Below are 12,146 nucleotides of genomic sequence, written 5' to 3' on the forward strand. Positions count from 1 at the left end.
CAGCCCGTCAACCTCCTTCTACATGTCTACCGGAACTTCGGAGTGCATTGCTTTTTGAGTGATGTAATATCCCCCAAGATCAGATCGATAATTTGATACTCAGATGCCTAGGCGTTGTACGGACTGTATTGCATCGTCTGGGAGACATACAATGTATTAACAATCAAACCAACCATGTAATATTGGTTTTTTGTAAATAAGTTTTTTTTTTTTTTTTTGGTAATTTGCTCCAGGGAGAAAAAAAATCGCTAATTTTTTTAATAATATCAAACATATAGCATCTGTTTTTGCTCTTTACCTTTTGTTTAATAAATAAGCTTTACAAATAAGTCAAATTTGTTTTGCTTCTAACTTTTCCTTTGCCTGATTTTGCATTATCCTTAATTTATGGACATGAGTGTATAACAGCGAGTACTTTTGTGTACAGAAGCTGTCTTGAAAGCTTAGAATCTAAAATTTTAAGTTTGTATTTGTTTTTACTGAATTGTAAGTATTATAAATTCATATGTTTGGAAGCGTCCGAGTTTCAAAAATAATAAAAGTATAAATGATAAATAATAAAGCTTCAAAATAGTAAATCAAACAATCATCAAAATGTTTAGTACCTATTTAAAAATTTGGAGCTTTCTTTCAATTTTAAAGTAATTTAAAATTTAATAAATAGCTTTAAAACTCTTGCCAGTCACTGCTCATCTCAATGCATATAGTAGCATTATAATTTTTTATAATAATAATGCATATTTTGTTTAATTTCATGAGGCTGAAGGAGACATTGTAAACTTATATTATGAATACGAGTCATATTTTGTAAAATTCGATGAAAGGCCATTCGAAAAACATGTATACATTGACAGAATTGCCGATATAAATAAAATATGTTATTAACAATATTAACTTCTTATTAATTAAGAAAAGGCTGCATTAAATATATTAAAAGGATCTTTTAAAATTTTTGCAGGAAATGAATTTAAGTTTCTCTTAAGTGAATGGATATTTTTATATCTTTATTACCGTATTTGCAGGCGCATAAGACACATCCCCCTTTTTTTATACACATTTCATTATAATGAATTTACAGTATTTTAAATATAAATACAAAGTAATACTTTATACCCACAATTCATCTGGGGAAGAGCTTTTAATTTTCTTCATCAAAACCTAAACACTCATCACCATAGCTAAATGAAAAGTCACTTGAAACCTCTCCTAAATCAGCATTCGAGTCCTCATACAACAGATTGTCCTCTGTACCATCCAGTGTATTAATAATGCCACACTTCATACATGATTTAACCTCTGCCTCTGTTTTCACAGCATCCCAAGATGCTTTGACCCATTCACAAACTTTCCAAATGTTAGGCCTTCCCCTTCTTCTTGATGGTGTAACCTCAAAATTTGAAGCCTGCATCCAGCTTGCATGCTTTGTTACAGCAATTTCAACATTGTTTTTGAACCATAATTTGCCAACAAACTTAAGAAACACCAAACAGTTGAAATTTCCCACACTTAAAAGTCGTTCGCAAAAATTGCAGTTTTCATGCCAGATGCACATTTACTAAGCTCTCCGTAACTGTAATATTCCCACACATCGCAAGGAAACAAGAAAAAAATCACATAACTCCAAAAAAAGAGGAAATTTCCAGAAATTAATGCAATCAAAAACTGAGTATCGACATACAAGATGCACCTCCTTTTTTTCCCGACTTATTTTCAAAGAAAAAAAGTGCGTCTTATACACTAGAAAATTTGCTATTTAAAACTTTCTTACATTTATTGGAAAACAAATTGTTTTATATGCTTAATTTCATTCACATAACTATGCTCACTGTAGTTATTGGCTATACTAAATATTTGAATGAAGAAATGTAAGTTTTATTTGCACAAAAACTATTAGCATATGTTTTATAGCAATACACGCAAGTACACAAAAGTGATACACAAAAACTATGAGCATATAGTTTTATAGCAATTTATGAGAGCAAAGTTTTACATAAAAATGTAAATGAATCATAAACGCATCTGTTATATAATTTCAATACAATGAGATATAACAATAATCACTGAGGAAATCTGATATGATTGTGATGACTATATTCAATAATTAAAAAATTCCAAAGATTCCAGTAAGATTTTAATAACTGGAAGAGTAACTTCTTACTGGATCAATAAAACGCTTTTCTGCTGTTATCAGTTTTACTGGAGGAGATGTCTGAAATACTGCTATTGCGACATTATACTGATTAAACTAATGTAACACTGTGCGACACCCACACAGATCTTTAAAGCAGCAATTCTCAACAGGTGGTACACAAGATAAAAAATAGGTGGTAGGCAAAGAAACAAAGTTCAAAAATTCTATGAAGAAAAAAAGAACAATTGTTAGAAAATTCCTGTGATTGCACTTCCACTGAAGATTTCATAAATAACAACTTTTGGCTACACCGAAAAAAAGAATTTAAAGGCATTTCAAATAAAGCTAAATTTTTATTGCCTTTTCGCACAACCTATTTGTGTGAACAAGGATTTTCTTCCATGTTTTATTTGAAAAATAAATACAGAATAAAATTAAAAGTGGATCACACTTAAAGCTAAGTGAAATAAGGCCAGACAAAGAAATTGATCTCTCTTAAACAGGCCCAAATTTTACACTAAATTTAAGTATATAACTTAAATTTTGATAATTAAAATGGTAACCAATTCTTAATTAATATTTTTTATGTGTGCCTATTTAATACAGATAGCCAATAGCTTGTGCAAATGGCAAAACATTTATTTTTTCTATTTATATTGAGAAACTGAATAAGTATTATAAAATGTACAATAATCATACTGGTTGTACTAAGGTTTTTAAATTTTTGTTTAGATGGTATGTGTTAGTCAAAAGGTTGAGAACCGCTGCTTTAAAGCAATTAAATTTATGTCACTTTGTGAAGTTATACAAAAGTCGCAGTGTGACATTAACATCATTATCGCAGCATGACTTTACTACCATACTCAAAGACAAAGAAGCAACAATAACAAAAAAAAGAAGCCAAGAGAAAAAATTGGTATCTTACCTCTCAGCCTCCACATCCACAGGGCTTGTTTGCTCACATCCTCTTCTTGGGCGCTTCGCATTCCTATAATAAACAAAAATAGGTACAATTTTATTACCGAGACCATAATAAACCACAGTGACAGTACATGCATAAAAGCACCAAACTTGGCACACACATCCATTTAAATCATAAATTGACATCACATAAATTTAGATACTTCTAAATGCAAGTGAATTATGACTGCACATAAATTTAGATAGCTCTAAATTTTAATTTACCACTGAAATACTGGTATACTTTTTAAACTTTTTAAAAGTGCATCGAATCTATCTATTTAGAAATTGCCAGAGATGAAAAATTTGCAATAAAATTTTGACAAAGAAAAGGCATCATTCATGATTGTGTGTGATTATGACAAAGCCTCAAGGGCTATCTGCCTGTGCCTTTGTGGAGCACTTTCTAAGGGAAACTGGCTTGTATACACGTTACACATGGGGAAAACCACGAAAACGCCCAGCCCGTTCCTGGGATTCGAACCTCGGACCGACTACCAGCGTTCGGTGACTCCACCGCTCGGCCGCTGGTGGGCCTCATTCGTGATAGAAAATTAGGCTTAAACTATAGTCCAAGAACCATGAAATGAAACCATTTCATCGATAACTCAACAACTAAATGGCACCTTTAATCTTCTAGGTGTATCTACGGATTATTTCGTATTGAAAGATGGCTTTCCAAATCACGACACGCAGAATATTCTTGTCAGATTTTGATAAATACGAAATGGTTTCGAATGAATGCGGCAACTGGCAGTAGGGAAATAGCAATCAATAGAGAAAGATGTTACAGCGCGAGGTTCATAAATAAAAACCTCGTATCCAGCCACACTATCTGCCGACCTGTAGGCGATTTTCGTGCCGAAACCGAAAAATACTAAGAAGCCTTCGACCGAAAGCTTTGTGTATGCAAAAAGTTTGTGAAACAAAATTTCTTCTATAAAATAAAATGCAATTTGCACTGAACCCATGAATTACTTTTAAAGAAATTAATATCACCTAATTTACAAATAATTTCTTTTAGCATGGAATAAATACTTAAACAGGTATCTTACAATTACATGAAATAACGTAATCTTTAAAGGCATTGATGTATACAATATAAATATTTGCTTGTTATTTTATGAAATAACAGTGTCTGGGAAGCCCACTCAAATATCCTGTAGAATTTTAACAAATTATTTTATAGGATACAAATATGCATCTGTTTTTTTTATGAAATATGTGAAATTCATGCAAATAAAATTAAGGATTATGAAATTTATTTTAATATAAATAACTCTGCAAAAAGAAATATTCAGGAGACTTTATTCCCCTTATTTTCCTATTATTGTCATCATAAAAAAATAATAGCATTTATCTTAAAGATAATTAGCTTATTTAAAAAATACAATCTGTAAGCACTTTCTTTAACTCGATATAAGATCCATTTATTTTAAATACTTTTCTAAAACTTTTTATAAAAAATAAGAAAATAATGTAAGCACAAACCTTGTGGTTGAAAAGTTATGCAAACGTTGGGTTCAGTACCCCTCAAATAAATAATGAAAACAATCTCAGATTTTATAGGATAAAAATTAGGTCCAAACGGGCAATTTTTTTCATTTACAGACAATCATTAGATGTTTGGGCTAATGCTACTTTGGACTAAAAGTATTTAAAAGCTACAATTTCAGACAGACTGTCTTGCACACTTAAAATACAAATGTTTTATTAATTACACTGCTTGCCTTAAAAATATGTTTCTTAATCAAAAATTTGCTAAATTTTTATAAAACATAAACTAATCCTTATAAAAGAGCCCGAGGCAATTTGTTACAATTAATTAAATTGTTCAACGTTGTTTAATTAATTGTTTAGGCGGTCAGAGCCGGAACAGCTAATGAAGTTTATGAGACTGTGATATTACTTTCGGTTTTGTGAAATGAAGAATTACATAGGATACTTTCAGATTGAAGTTCTGTAGAAACAAAAAAGTAAGTACCATCCCTCTTTCTGAAGCTCTTTATTTGTTTATTGACTTTTGGTAATTAAAAGGTCACTAAAGGAGATATCAGCGAAAAAACATACATTGAAAACAAAGTTAAAACAAAACGTTGCCGACAAAAATATCCAAAGAAGTGATTTGGAAGTGCTGAAGAATAAGTTTAAAGTGTTCGAGACAAAGATAAATTCCAATTTCGATTCTTTGTTCGGGTTATGTATTGAAGAAAGTGCAGTCAAAAGTCTTTAATCCGGACATCCATAATCCGGAATGATCTATAATCCGGACCTCAAAGCTACAAATTTTCCGCGCATGCGTTTACGCATATGCATAATACGTTTACGCATGCGCGTTTAATGTATAACGGACGGTATAAGCTAAGCTAAAATAATCTATTTCAGTTAATGTTGCAGATTGTGTTGTTCCTTAATCTTCTAATTGGATACGGCCTATTATTTTCTTTTAGACTATTAGAGCAATTTAATAAAAGTAAGTTGGAACTTTCGATTATGTCAAACACAATTTCCGATACTGGAGATGATGGTAATGTGAGTAGACGTTACAGCACAGGTCGCCCCAGAGTTACAGCGCCGAATAAGGACCGGTATTTGGCAGTTACTGCCAAAACAAACAGGTGGAGCACAGCCTGAGACCTGCCTCGTCAGCTCTCTTCAGCCACTGGTACGACAATTTCAAGGCAGACCGTGTACAGACGCTTAGGGCAGATTGGTTTATATGTTCGTAGACCTGTCAGATGCGTTCCACTTACTGCAACTCGCTGTCGCCTGCGGTTAGCCTGGAGTAGAGAGCATGCACTGTGGACACCGCAACAGTGGGCTTGTGTGATGTTTTCCGACGAGTCCAGGTTTAGCTTGCAGTCTGATTCTCGCCGGACTTTCATATGGAGAGCTCCAGGTATTCGTTACCACCAAGAAAGCATCATTGAACGACACCGTTACGGTGGTGTAGGAGTGCTCGTTTGGGGTGGAATTATTCTGGGTTCCAGAACTGACCTTCATGTTCAAATTGGAATCATGACAAGCCATATCTATCAGGACGTCATTCTGGAACAACATGTACATTTGTTTCGGGGTGCCATGGGCACACAATTTGTTTATGGATGACAACGCCAGTCCTCACCGTGCAAATATCGTAAGCGAATGCCTTCAATCGGAGGATATCACCCGTACAGACTGGCCAGCATTCTCACCAGACTTGAACCAGTAGAACACGTGTAGGACATGCTTGGCCGACGAGTTGCAGCCCGTCAACCTCCTTCTACATGTCTAGCGGAACTTCGGAGTGCATTGCTTTTTGAGTGATGTAATATCCCCCAAGATCAGATCGATAATTTGATACTCAGATGCCTAGGTGTTGTACGGACTGTATTGCATCGTCTGGGAGACATACAATGTATTAACAATCAAACCAACCATGTAATATTGGTTTTTTGTAAATAAGTTTTTTTTTTTTTTTTGGTAATTTGCTCCAGGGAGAAAAAAAATCGCTAATTTTTTTAATAATATCAAACATATAGCATCTGTTTTTGCTCTTTACCTTTTGTTTAATAAATAAGCTTTACAAATAAGTCAAATTTGTTTTGCTTCTAACTTTTCCTTTGCCTGATTTTGCATTATCCTTAATTTATGGACATGAGTGTATAACAGCGAGTACTTTTGTGTACAGAAGCTGTCTTGAAAGCTTAGAATGTAAAATTTTAAGATTGTATTTGTTTTTACTGAATTGTAAGTATTATAAATTCATATGTTTGGAAGCGTCCGAGTTTCAAAAATAATAAAAGTATAAATGATAAATAATAAAGCTTCAAAATAGTAAATCAAACAATCATCAAAATGTTTAGTACCTATTTAAAAATTTGGAGCTTTCTTTCAATTTTAAAGTAATTTAAAATTTAATAAATAGCTTTAAAACTCTTGCCAGTCACTGCTCATCTCAATGCATATAATAGCATTATAATTTTTTATAATAATAATGCATATTTTGTTTAATTTCATGAGGCTGAAGGAGACATTGTAAACTTATATTATGAATACGAGTCATATTTTGTAAAATTCGATGAAAGGCCATTCGAAAAACATGTATACATTGACAGAATTGCCGATATAAATAAAATATGTTATTAACAATATTAACTTCTTATTAATTAAGAAAAGGCTGCATTAAATATATTAAAAGGATCTTTTAAAATTTTTGCAGGAAATGAATTTAAGTTTCTCTTAAGTGAATGGATATTTTTATATCTTTATTACCGTATTTGCAGGCGCATAAGACACATCCCCCTTTTTTTATACACATTTCATTATAATGAATTTACAGTATTTTAAATATAAATACAAAGTAATACTTTATACCCACAATTCATCTGGGGAAGAGCTTTTAATTTTCTTCATCAAAACCTAAACACTCATCACCATAGCTAAATGAAAAGTCACTTGAAACCTCTCCTAAATCAGCATTCGAGTCCTCATACAACAGATTGTCCTCTGTACCATCCAGTGTATTAATAATGCCACACTTCATACATGATTTAACCTCTGCCTCTGTTTTCACAGCATCCCAAGATGCTTTGACCCATTCACAAACTTTCCAAATGTTAGGCCTTCCCCTTCTTCTTGATGGTGTAACCTCAAAATTTGAAGCCTGCATCCAGCTTGCATGCTTTGTTACAGCAATTTCAACATTGTTTTTGAACCATAATTTGCCAACAAACTTAAGAAACACCAAACAGTTGAAATTTCCCACACTTAAAAGTCGTTCGCAAAAATTGCAGTTTTCATGCCAGATGCACATTTACTAAGCTCTCCGTAACTGTAATATTCCCACACATCGCAAGGAAACAAGAAAAAAATCACATAACTCCAAAAAAAGAGGAAATTTCCAGAAATTAATGCAATCAAAAACTGAGTATCGACATACAAGATGCACCTCCTTTTTTTCCCGACTTATTTTCAAAGAAAAAAAGTGCGTCTTATACACTAGAAAATTTGCTATTTAAAACTTTCTTACATTTATTGGAAAACAAATTGTTTTATATGCTTAATTTCATTCACATAACTATGCTCACTGTAGTTATTGGCTATACTAAATATTTGAATGAAGAAATGTAAGTTTTATTTGCACAAAAACTATTAGCATATGTTTTATAGCAATACACGCAAGTACACAAAAGTGATACACAAAAACTATGAGCATATAGTTTTATAGCAATTTATGAGAGCAAAGTTTTACATAAAAATGTAAATGAATCATAAACGCATCTGTTATATAATTTCAATACAATGAGATATAACAATAATCACTGAGGAAATCTGATATGATTGTGATGACTATATTCAATAATTAAAAAATTCCAAAGATTCCAGTAAGATTTTAATAACTGGAAGAGTAACTTCTTACTGGATCAATAAAACGCTTTTCTGCTGTTATCAGTTTTACTGGAGGAGATGTCTGAAATACTGCTATTGCGACATTATACTGATTAAACTAATGTAACACTGTGCGACACCCACACAGATCTTTAAAGCAGCAATTCTCAACAGGTGGTACACAAGATAAAAAATAGGTGGTAGGCAAAGAAACAAAGTTCAAAAATTCTATGAAGAAAAAAAGAACAATTGTTAGAAAATTCCTGTGATTGCACTTCCACTGAAGATTTCATAAATAACAACTTTTGGCTACACCGAAAAAAAGAATTTAAAGGCATTTCAAATAAAGCTAAATTTTTATTGCCTTTTCGCACAACCTATTTGTGTGAACAAGGATTTTCTTCCATGTTTTATTTGAAAAATAAATACAGAATAAAATTAAAAGTGGATCACACTTAAAGCTAAGTGAAATAAGGCCAGACAAAGAAATTGATCTCTCTTAAACAGGCCCAAATTTTACACTAAATTTAAGTATATAACTTAAATTTTGATAATTAAAATGGTAACCAATTCTTAATTAATATTTTTTATGTGTGCCTATTTAATACAGATAGCCAATAGCTTGTGCAAATGGCAAAACATTTATTTTTTCTATTTATATTGAGAAACTGAATAAGTATTATAAAATGTACAATAATCATACTGGTTGTACTAAGGTTTTTAAATTTTTGTTTAGATGGTATGTGTTAGTCAAAAGGTTGAGAACCGCTGCTTTAAAGCAATTAAATTTATGTCACTTTGTGAAGTTATACAAAAGTCGCAGTGTGACATTAACATCATTATCGCAGCATGACTTTACTACCATACTCAAAGACAAAGAAGCAACAATAACAAAAAAAAGAAGCCAAGAGAAAAAATTGGTATCTTACCTCTCAGCCTCCACATCCACAGGGCTTGTTTGCTCACATCCTCTTCTTGGGCGCTTCGCATTCCTATAATAAACAAAAATAGGTACAATTTTATTACCGAGACCATAATAAACCACAGTGACAGTACATGCATAAAAGCACCAAACTTGGCACACACATCCATTTAAATCATAAATTGACATCACATAAATTTAGATACTTCTAAATGCAAGTGAATTATGACTGCACATAAATTTAGATAGCTCTAAATTTTAATTTACCACTGAAATACTGGTATACTTTTTAAACTTTTTAAAAGTGCATCGAATCTATCTATTTAGAAATTGCCAGAGATGAAAAATTTGCAATAAAATTTTGACAAAGAAAAGGCATCATTCATGATTGTGTGTGATTATGACAAAGCCTCAAGGGCTATCTGCCTGTGCCTTTGTGGAGCACTTTCTAAGGGAAACTGGCTTGTATACACGTTACACATGGGGAAAACCACGAAAACGCCCAGCCCGTTCCTGGGATTCGAACCTCGGACCGACTACCAGCGTTCGGTGACTCCACCGCTCGGCCGCTGGTGGGCCTCATTCGTGATAGAAAATTAGGCTTAAACTATAGTCCAAGAACCATGAAATGAAACCATTTCATCGATAACTCAACAACTAAATGGCACCTTTAATCTTCTAGGTGTATCTACGGATTATTTCGTATTGAAAGATGGCTTTCCAAATCACGACACGCAGAATATTCTTGTCAGATTTTGATAAATACGAAATGGTTTCGAATGAATGCGGCAACTGGCAGTAGGGAAATAGCAATCAATAGAGAAAGATGTTACAGCGCGAGGTTCATAAATAAAAACCTCGTATCCAGCCACACTATCTGCCGACCTGTAGGCGATTTTCGTGCCGAAACCGAAAAATACTAAGAAGCCTTCGACCGAAAGCTTTGTGTATGCAAAAAGTTTGTGAAACAAAATTTCTTCTATAAAATAAAATGCAATTTGCACTGAACCCATGAATTACTTTTAAAGAAATTAATATCACCTAATTTACAAATAATTTCTTTTAGCATGGAATAAATACTTAAACAGGTATCTTACAATTACATGAAATAACGTAATCTTTAAAGGCATTGATGTATACAATATAAATATTTGCTTGTTATTTTATGAAATAACAGTGTCTGGGAAGCCCACTCAAATATCCTGTAGAATTTTAACAAATTATTTTATAGGATACAAATATGCATCTGTTTTTTTTATGAAATATGTGAAATTCATGCAAATAAAATTAAGGATTATGAAATTTATTTTAATATAAATAACTCTGCAAAAAGAAATATTCAGGAGACTTTATTCCCCTTATTTTCCTATTATTGTCATCATAAAAAAATAATAGCATTTATCTTAAAGATAATTAGCTTATTTAAAAAATACAATCTGTAAGCACTTTCTTTAACTCGATATAAGATCCATTTATTTTAAATACTTTTCTAAAACTTTTTATAAAAAATAAGAAAATAATGTAAGCACAAACCTTGTGGTTGAAAAGTTATGCAAACGTTGGGTTCAGTACCCCTCAAATAAATAATGAAAACAATCTCAGATTTTATAGGATAAAAATTAGGTCCAAACGGGCAATTTTTTTCATTTACAGACAATCATTAGATGTTTGGGCTAATGCTACTTTGGACTAAAAGTATTTAAAAGCTACAATTTCAGACAGACTGTCTTGCACACTTAAAATACAAATGTTTTATTAATTACACTGCTTGCCTTAAAAATATGTTTCTTAATCAAAAATTTGCTAAATTTTTATAAAACATAAACTAATCCTTATAAAAGAGCCCGAGGCAATTTGTTACAATTAATTAAATTGTTCAACGTTGTTTAATTAATTGTTTAGGCGGTCAGAGCCGGAACAGCTAATGAAGTTTATGAGACTGTGATATTACTTTCGGTTTTGTGAAATGAAGAATTACATAGGATACTTTCAGATTGAAGTTCTGTAGAAACAAAAAAGTAAGTACCATCCCTCTTTCTGAAGCTCTTTATTTGTTTATTGACTTTTGGTAATTAAAAGGTCACTAAAGGAGATATCAGCGAAAAAACATACATTGAAAACAAAGTTAAAACAAAACGTTGCCGACAAAAATATCCAAAGAAGTGATTTGGAAGTGCTGAAGAATAAGTTTAAAGTGTTCGAGACAAAGATAAATTCCAATTTCGATTCTTTGTTCGGGTTATGTATTGAAGAAAGTGCAGTCAAAAGTCTTTAATCCGGACATCCATAATCCGGAATGATCTATAATCCGGACCTCAAAGCTACAAATTTTCCGCGCATGCGTTTACGCATATGCATAATACGTTTACGCATGCGCGTTTAATGTATAACGGACGGTATAAGCTAAGCTAAAATAATCTATTTCAGTTAATGTTGCAGATTGTGTTGTTCCTTAATCTTCTAATTGGATACGGCTTATTATTTTCTTTTAGACTATTAGAGCAATTTAATAAAAGTAAGTTGGAACTTTCGATTATGTCAAACACAATTTCCGATACTGGAGATGATGGTAATGTGAGTAGACGTTACAGCACAGGTCGCCCCAGAGTTACAGCGCCGAATAAGGACCGGTATTTGGCAGTTACTGCCAAAACAAACAGGTGGAGCACAGCCTGAGACCTGCCTCGTCAGCTCTCTTCAGCCACTGGTACGACAATTTCAAGGCAGACCGTGTACAGACGCTTAGGGCAGATTGGTTTATAT

At 32.5% G+C, this 12,146-nt stretch overlaps 1 protein-coding gene and 1 long non-coding RNA gene across 6 annotated transcripts in view; one reads left to right on the plus strand and one right to left on the minus strand.

Moving 5' to 3' along the window:
- Nucleotides 1-12,146, minus strand: part of LOC146997940 (uncharacterized) — a 188,426-nt gene that overhangs the window by 104,884 nt on the left and 71,396 nt on the right. The window lies entirely within an intron of this gene.
- LOC146997941 (uncharacterized) overlaps nt 1-12,146 on the plus strand; it is a 108,997-nt gene that overhangs the window by 34,951 nt on the left and 61,900 nt on the right. The gene's annotated exons all lie outside the window — the stretch shown is intronic.

Source organism: Stegodyphus dumicola, chromosome 3 (genome assembly GCF_044657685.1).
Source record: "Stegodyphus dumicola isolate Sdum_Otavi_A_Nest chromosome 3, ASM4465768v1".
Taxonomy (NCBI): domain Eukaryota; kingdom Metazoa; phylum Arthropoda; class Arachnida; order Araneae; family Eresidae; genus Stegodyphus; species Stegodyphus dumicola.